At 39.6% G+C, this 7,276-nt stretch overlaps 1 non-coding gene across 1 annotated transcript; it reads right to left on the bottom strand.

Moving 5' to 3' along the window:
- Positions 1-3,811: 3,811 nt before the first annotated feature.
- Positions 3,812-3,883, bottom strand: TRNAV-UAC (transfer RNA valine (anticodon UAC)). Its single transcript has one exon. It is a non-coding gene; the product is annotated as a tRNA-Val (tRNA).
- Between the last annotated feature and the right edge of the window lie 3,393 nt (positions 3,884-7,276).

Consider the following 7,276-nt stretch of genomic DNA (forward strand, 5'->3'; position numbering starts at 1 on the left):
GGCCAACCACAGGTCAGGAACATTGTACTCAACGCAGCTTCCCTTCTTAACGCTCAAGCCGAAGTCGATGATGTGAAACTCTGGCTTCTCACCCATCGTCACCGTCACATTCTCGACCTTGACGTCATTATGGACAATGTTTTTCTTATGGATTTCCATCAGCCGACGAGCGACCATGATGGCGGACTCGACCAGTTCCTCGTCCGACCGACATGTTCTCATGTACTTATCATAAGGCTGGCCAGTGTGGCTTAAGATGATCAATGGGGGGTTGCGGCACACTGCTCGAAGTAGAGGGGCTCCTCCAGCCCCAGCCAGTCTCCTGTGAATGTCGGCTTCATCCATAAGACTTTTCCAACTCACTCCGTCCAGAAGGCTTTTGATGACGCAACACGATCCACGGAACAACACCGTTTCAATCTTGGCGTTGCCTCCCCGACCCACCTCTCTCATAACCACCAGGTCATTTACATCCTTCTGGGTCAACTTTACAACTGGAACACTCATCTTGACTCCGGTCTGAGGTGCACTTACCAAATTTTTATCTTCCCGGAGAGTGTGAGAGGAGATGTTGTCGGTACGGAGTCCCATCCTCAAATGATTACACTTCTCTCGCCGCCGGCCTTATATACCCCTGGATCATGTGACGTCACATAACCAGATGTATCCAGATTAAATCCCATACAAATCCGGATATGTAGACGGATTCATTTAGTTTTGTTGCGATCATTATTTGATGAAATCTAGAGGTGTCGAAGAAATATTCAAGATGGCCAATGGTGTTGAGAGTGTAGTGAAGATGGCTAGAGATGTTGAAGGATCTAAATAGTTTCGAAATACCAATACTTTATGAATCAAGAAATCATTATAAATACTAATAAGACAAAAAACACTTTGACGAAAATTTAGCCATTTTCCAGCATCGAAATAAAAGGATATGAGGTAAATGGCTTTTGGGAAATCCTTGTTGAATAGTACACAGTTACTTTCTGAGAATACGCACACACACACACACACACACAGAGACACACAGACACACACACACACACGCACACACACACACACACACACACACACACACACACATACACACACACAAACCTAGAGAACATAGCATGAAATTAGGACAATATTGTTCAAATTTATTCAAAGAAGTAATATTAAAGTTTATATAAGAGTGGTTGATGAATGGAATAAGAAGAATGAGGTCATGGTTAAGGCAGACACTATACATAAATCTTACAAGTTGTATAATAGTACGGAATGTTCTAGAGATTTGGCCCCGTAAGTGTAGAACTCTCTCCTCACACAGTAAAAATAGGTAATTACACACTCACAGATTCAGAGGTTATCATGTTGAAGGCGAGGTGAAAACTGAGGATTCAAATCAAAGAACAATAAGAAGCGTCATGATGAGATGGGAGAGGGAATTGGTGAATTGACAAATATAGTTTAATCTAAAACATGAACGGTAAATCACTTCGACTGAAGAAAGTCAAGTGGAAAACATAGAAAATGAAAGACCAAAGAGAAGAATTTTGACATCTGGGATAACATTTAATGTGAGGAAACACGATTTCACCAAATGAGCTTTTGTTAACGCTTCTGGTACAGTGTAAATACACACACACACACACACACATATATGTATATATATATATATATATTTATATATATATATATATATATATATATATATATATATATATATATATATATATATATATATATATATATATATATATATATATATATACTTATGTGTGTGTGTGTGTGTGTGTGTGTGTGTGTGTGTACGGATAAACTTTAAGGCTGGCCGGGGTGTACTGGTGATGCCTTTGACCTAAAATGTAAGTTCAGGCCCGTAGGCCGACCCTGCACTTTCCTTGAATCCTTTTGTGTTCACTATAATCTTTTTTACTACATCTCCTCTCCTTAATCCCTTTATCTTCACTATGCAAGGCTTATTATAATCTTCACTACAACCTCATCTTCATATGACCTTATCTTGACTAAGCTGGTTTCAAGGAAGGCTTTAGATTTTACCCGCTCACACAAACAACGTACTTACACGGGGCCCCACGAGTGTAAAACCCCCTCCTAATACAGTGCAAGTAGATGATTACACACACCTACACACCACCACCACCACTAACAATACACAGAGAAATAGCCTTTTTGATTGGTTTTGGATCGGCCCTTGAACGGAGTTTGGAGGATTTGGGGGATCAGGTCAATAAGGTTAAGTTCACTACAACCTCATATTCACTAACCTGAATCTTAACTACTAGCTTATTTTCACTTAATTTTATCTTCACTATACCCTCTTCTTCACTACACCGTTATTTCTACCATACCATCATCATTGTACTCCCTGATGTTCACTAGAAATAGTTCTTATCTTCACTACATAATCATTCTGAATAAACTTTACTCCTTGATAACCCTTATCTCTACTACATTCGTATCTTCGCCACAACCTATCTTGACAGTATCCTTATCATCACTATACTCTTCCTCACTACACTCTCAACATCACTCTCCTGTTTACCGAACTTAGTTTAAAGTCTGACTTGAACGTAGCTTTGGAAAGTTTGTGTTCCTCATTGTGTTACCTCCCTATTATCATTGTAAAGGCAATTGTAACGTCTCCCTAACTAAACCCTCATGATCACTACACTTTCATCATTATCATTACTTCTTGATGTTCAATACAAAATCTCAACATATACATTTATCTTCACTACAGAATAATTTTCATTGCACCTTAATCTTCATTACTCCTTGTTTCAGCTACATCCGTATCTTCCATTCATTCTTATATCTTATATTAGTTACATCTTTACAATATCTTTATATCTTCTCTGTTCCGTCTTTTGGAAAATTGAAAATGAGAGTAAAGGATTTCCGGCCTTCTGCTCCCTCCCCTTTTAGTCGCCTTGTACGACACGCAGGGAATACGTGGCAAGTATACTTTCTTCCCTATCCCCAGGGATAACAGCATCTGGTGTTCCCAGACGGTCACCCATCCAAGTACTAACCAGACCCAACGTTGCTTAACTTCCCTGATCGGACGATATATATATATATATATATATATATATATATATATATATATATATATATATATATATATATATATATATATATATATATAAGACTGAAAACAATGAATTTCCCAAATAACAAAAATGGAAGCGCCGGGGTTTGAACCCGGGTCCTCTCGCATGCCAAGCAAGTGCTCTACCACTGAGCTACGCCCCCAAGAACATTTTTTTGGACTTAGTATTATATGAAGCACTGAGATTACCACGGCAAAATAGTGTTTGACCGACCGTTGCCGGCTAGCCGGCAAAATAACCACAGAGTAAATCTCCATGTTGCTGTCGTGTTTTCCTCTCAATTTTCCACAAAGAATTGAGTTTTACTTTTTTATTTCGTTGCAATAGACTGGAACTAAGCAATAGACTGGAACTAAGCAATAGACTGGAACTAAGTAATAGACTGGAACTAAGCTGACCTGGTATGAGGTCAGAGCCCTCATTATCATCCCTGCTAACTACCGGAAGCAGATTAAGTCGTTCCACAACCGATGTCCGGCCCATGTTAACTCTGATGTGCCCAGCAGTTGGAGGAGGATCGCCAGAAGCTTCTGGAAGATTTCAAGGACGTCTTGGTGGACCTGACCCTTTCAGATAAGGTCGAAAACCAAAATTTATCGTGAAGATCTTCACTATAACGTTGGACGAACATACTGAATGTTGCGCACATGTGATGCGGACAAAATGAAAAAAGAAAAAGACAAAAATTATGTCTGGTGTGGGTCTCGAACCCACGACCTTGAGTGTGTAAGACTCACGCTCTACCACTGAGCTAACCAGACAATAGAAAATTCGTCTGTTTCTTCAATTTGAATTAATGAAAATCTTTGCGAGGCAGCGTTTAGAAAAGAGTGATGTCTTTGACGAAATTTACTTGCTTGGCTCCTTCTTCTGTTCTTTATTATCGAAAGTAAACATACTGAGGGATATATATATATATATATATATATATATATATATATATATATATATATATATATATATATATGTGTGTGTGTGTGTGTGTGTGTGTGTGTGTGTATATATTGAAAAGGATCGCAATTTTGCACGTGATCAAGTATATTCTTATGAGTCCACGGGGAAAATAAACACGATAAATTCCCAAGTGCACTTTCGTGTAAAACTCACATCATCGGGGGAGACACAAGAGAGAAATATAACAGTCAGTTGATATACAACGAAGAGACGTAGCTAGGACGCCATATGGTAAACATGTGATTGTCCAAGACAGACAACAAGCGTATCATAAACTTATTATGTGGACAAGAAGGTGAATTGTTTACACATTTTATCAACATTAAAGTTATCCAATTTATATAGACCATCACTAATATTAAGATTATAATTCTTTGTGTATTCAGTAATAGAAGATTCAATGATATTTCTCGTGGTACTTGAGTTAGAGTTAATAACTGAGATGGCATTATTAACTCTAATTCCAGTACCACGAGAAATATCATTGAATCTTCTATTATTAAATACACAAAGAATTATAAACCTTGAGGAAGCAACATGGCGGTCAAAAATAAGCTGCAGGAATGAAGTTTATGAATGGAATATCAGTGAGACGATCCAAATGACGAATGAATGAGAGCGTAGTCAACATACAATATAAAAGGACATATTATGAATGGCAGCCAGGCAAGTAACGGCCCAACTGAATGGAAGGATTTAAAAGTTCGCGTTATATGACGAATTTTGATAGATTATCCAAATTTCCATTCCAGTTATGAAACTTAATGGTTGTGTTCAGTTCTAGAGACAAAGTTTAAAGGTCTGTGTTTCAGAGATGAACCACAAAGGATATCGTTAAATTAACTGACATTAAAATTTGTCAATTAAGTGAATCATTTTGTACAATAGCTGTAATTTGACAGAGTTAAAAGTTCGCAATTTCATTACAATTCTAATTTAAAAGCTTGATATTTAATGATGGTTTGCACAAGCTTAACGTACACTTAAGTTTTGTGTTTATATGACGTATCTTAAAGGACTCTGGTAAAATAACGCAGCTGGAAGGTTTACGTTCAAATGACGGTGTTTAAATGTTGATTGATGAATGGTAGATTTAAATGGATAGATTTTAAGTTCGCGTTTTCATGAACGACTTTAAACCTTGTGGTTAAATGTCACAGTTTAAATGTTGGTATGTACAATGTTGACCAGATGGCGGTAGTGTGTAGACACAGCCATACCAGGTCGTATTTATCATCATTAAAGTCACCTTCCTTACTTACTTATGGCGGCGATGAAATTCACTGGTTCTTGATTGTGCACCAATTAACCTATCAGATAATGGTACAATGTTTGCCTGGTGTTGCATATATCACGTCTGTTGTTGAAACACAAGAATGCCAGGTGACTTTGGGAGTGGATGATAATGTAAAGATCAATATAAATGTGGGAAATCTTGAACCGCCATCACCAGACACAACACATGTTTGGATCTGGCGGGGGAGGGACTTGCCTGTGACGTCACGATGCCCCGCCTCCAGCCTGGCGCCGCTCTGTGTGTGTGTGTGTGTGTGTGTGTAGCCCCTGGGTTCATGTTGGCCACAGCCACCCACCGGCCGGTGGTCAGGTCAGTGGGCGGTGTGTGTGTGTGTGTGTGTGTGTAGCCCCTGGGTTCATGTTGGCCACAGCCACCCACCGGCCGGTGGTCAGGTCAGTGGGCGGTGTGTGTGTGTGTGTGTGTGTGTGTGTAGCCCCTGGGTTCATGTTGGCCACAGCCACCCACCCACCGGCCAGCCGGGCGGTAGTTTATAACTAAGACTGGTAGTTTCACATGCCACTTGGAGTGTCCCTCACTACAGAACTTGAGCAGCTCTTATCCTGAGGTGGAGCAGTTGATCCTCTCCACCAGGCTGGTACACTTGGTCTGCACCAGGTGGCTCCCTCCTGGTCATCCTGAGTGGTTGGTTGCTGTGTGGGATTTAATGACCAGTGACTTGTGAAGGTCATTAGACCAGCCATCATTTTATCATCTGATAAAACATGAAGCAACGCCAAATATTACATGATCCACCTAAACTATTGAGAATGATGAAGTCTGATATTGTTACGTTATGTCATCCAATCTTGCCACTCACATGTTACGGTAATCACGACTACATACATAGTGTTGTTACGACTGATATTACTGTATGTACTGTAGTAAAGTACTGTGTTTATGTGGATAACATGTGGACGTCAGAGGAGGCAAGAGCATCATCATGTACAAATTCTCTATTCTATGTTGTATCCTCAATTTTGTCTGTGGTGATCGACACACTTTATCCCCCAAGATATTATCTTGCTCTTTCTTTCCATCATTCTTTAGTATTAAAGATTTTGTTCTCTCAAGCAAGATAGAATTTATCAATAATTTTTAATGTCATCTTGGGTCCAGGTAATGTTAGGTAGCGGTCATACAAGTTGTCCATGACCTTCATCATGTGGGTTGGGAAGGAGTCAGGAGGTGTGGCGTTGTACTCGGTGTACCACTTGCCAAGTTGGTCAGTGTGTATACCATGGAAGTTGCAGGGGAATCATCAGTCTGTATGTTAACAATTAGGTTGAGCAAATAACACTTGGCCTCAGTGAAGGTAGAATGTTTTCCCACCAGACTGCATCCATTAATACGACTTAGATCAGAAGATCTAGCCTTAGGGAATTTGTTAGATCGAGATTATCAAAGCTTTTCATCATCTTTGCACTTCGTGACCATCTCTTTGTTAAGTTGTTACGTTGACGTATGATGAATCTAATATGGAGAACAAATTTAGGGGGAAACCTGGCAAAGCTACATATGAGTGATTTTACCGTTTGCAAGTAAACTACGATTTTGTACAAACGAATAGCATCTATGTTGTGTATAGAAAACGTAACTCCTTAGCTGCATTCTCTATGAATGTCATCAAAAGTAAAACATAGACAAGGGAAGGAATGAGGCTTGACGATACGAAACATCACTCAATCGTGTCCTGGCTGCCCAGACCCTCCCTCGCCACATCACTGGCCATAACTTCATCAACACATTGCTTACTCCGTCAAGGTCATCCACACATTTTGCCTGGCTTGAACAACCGCTTGGCATTCATGAACCGCTGAATGTTTACACTTTCTGATTATCTGTAGTAGCCGATGCAGTTGCAAGATAGACTATTAAACCATTTTCTTACAATACTCGCTGGTAA

Source organism: Panulirus ornatus, chromosome 12 (assembly GCF_036320965.1).
Source record: "Panulirus ornatus isolate Po-2019 chromosome 12, ASM3632096v1, whole genome shotgun sequence".
Lineage (NCBI taxonomy): Eukaryota > Metazoa > Arthropoda > Malacostraca > Decapoda > Palinuridae > Panulirus > Panulirus ornatus.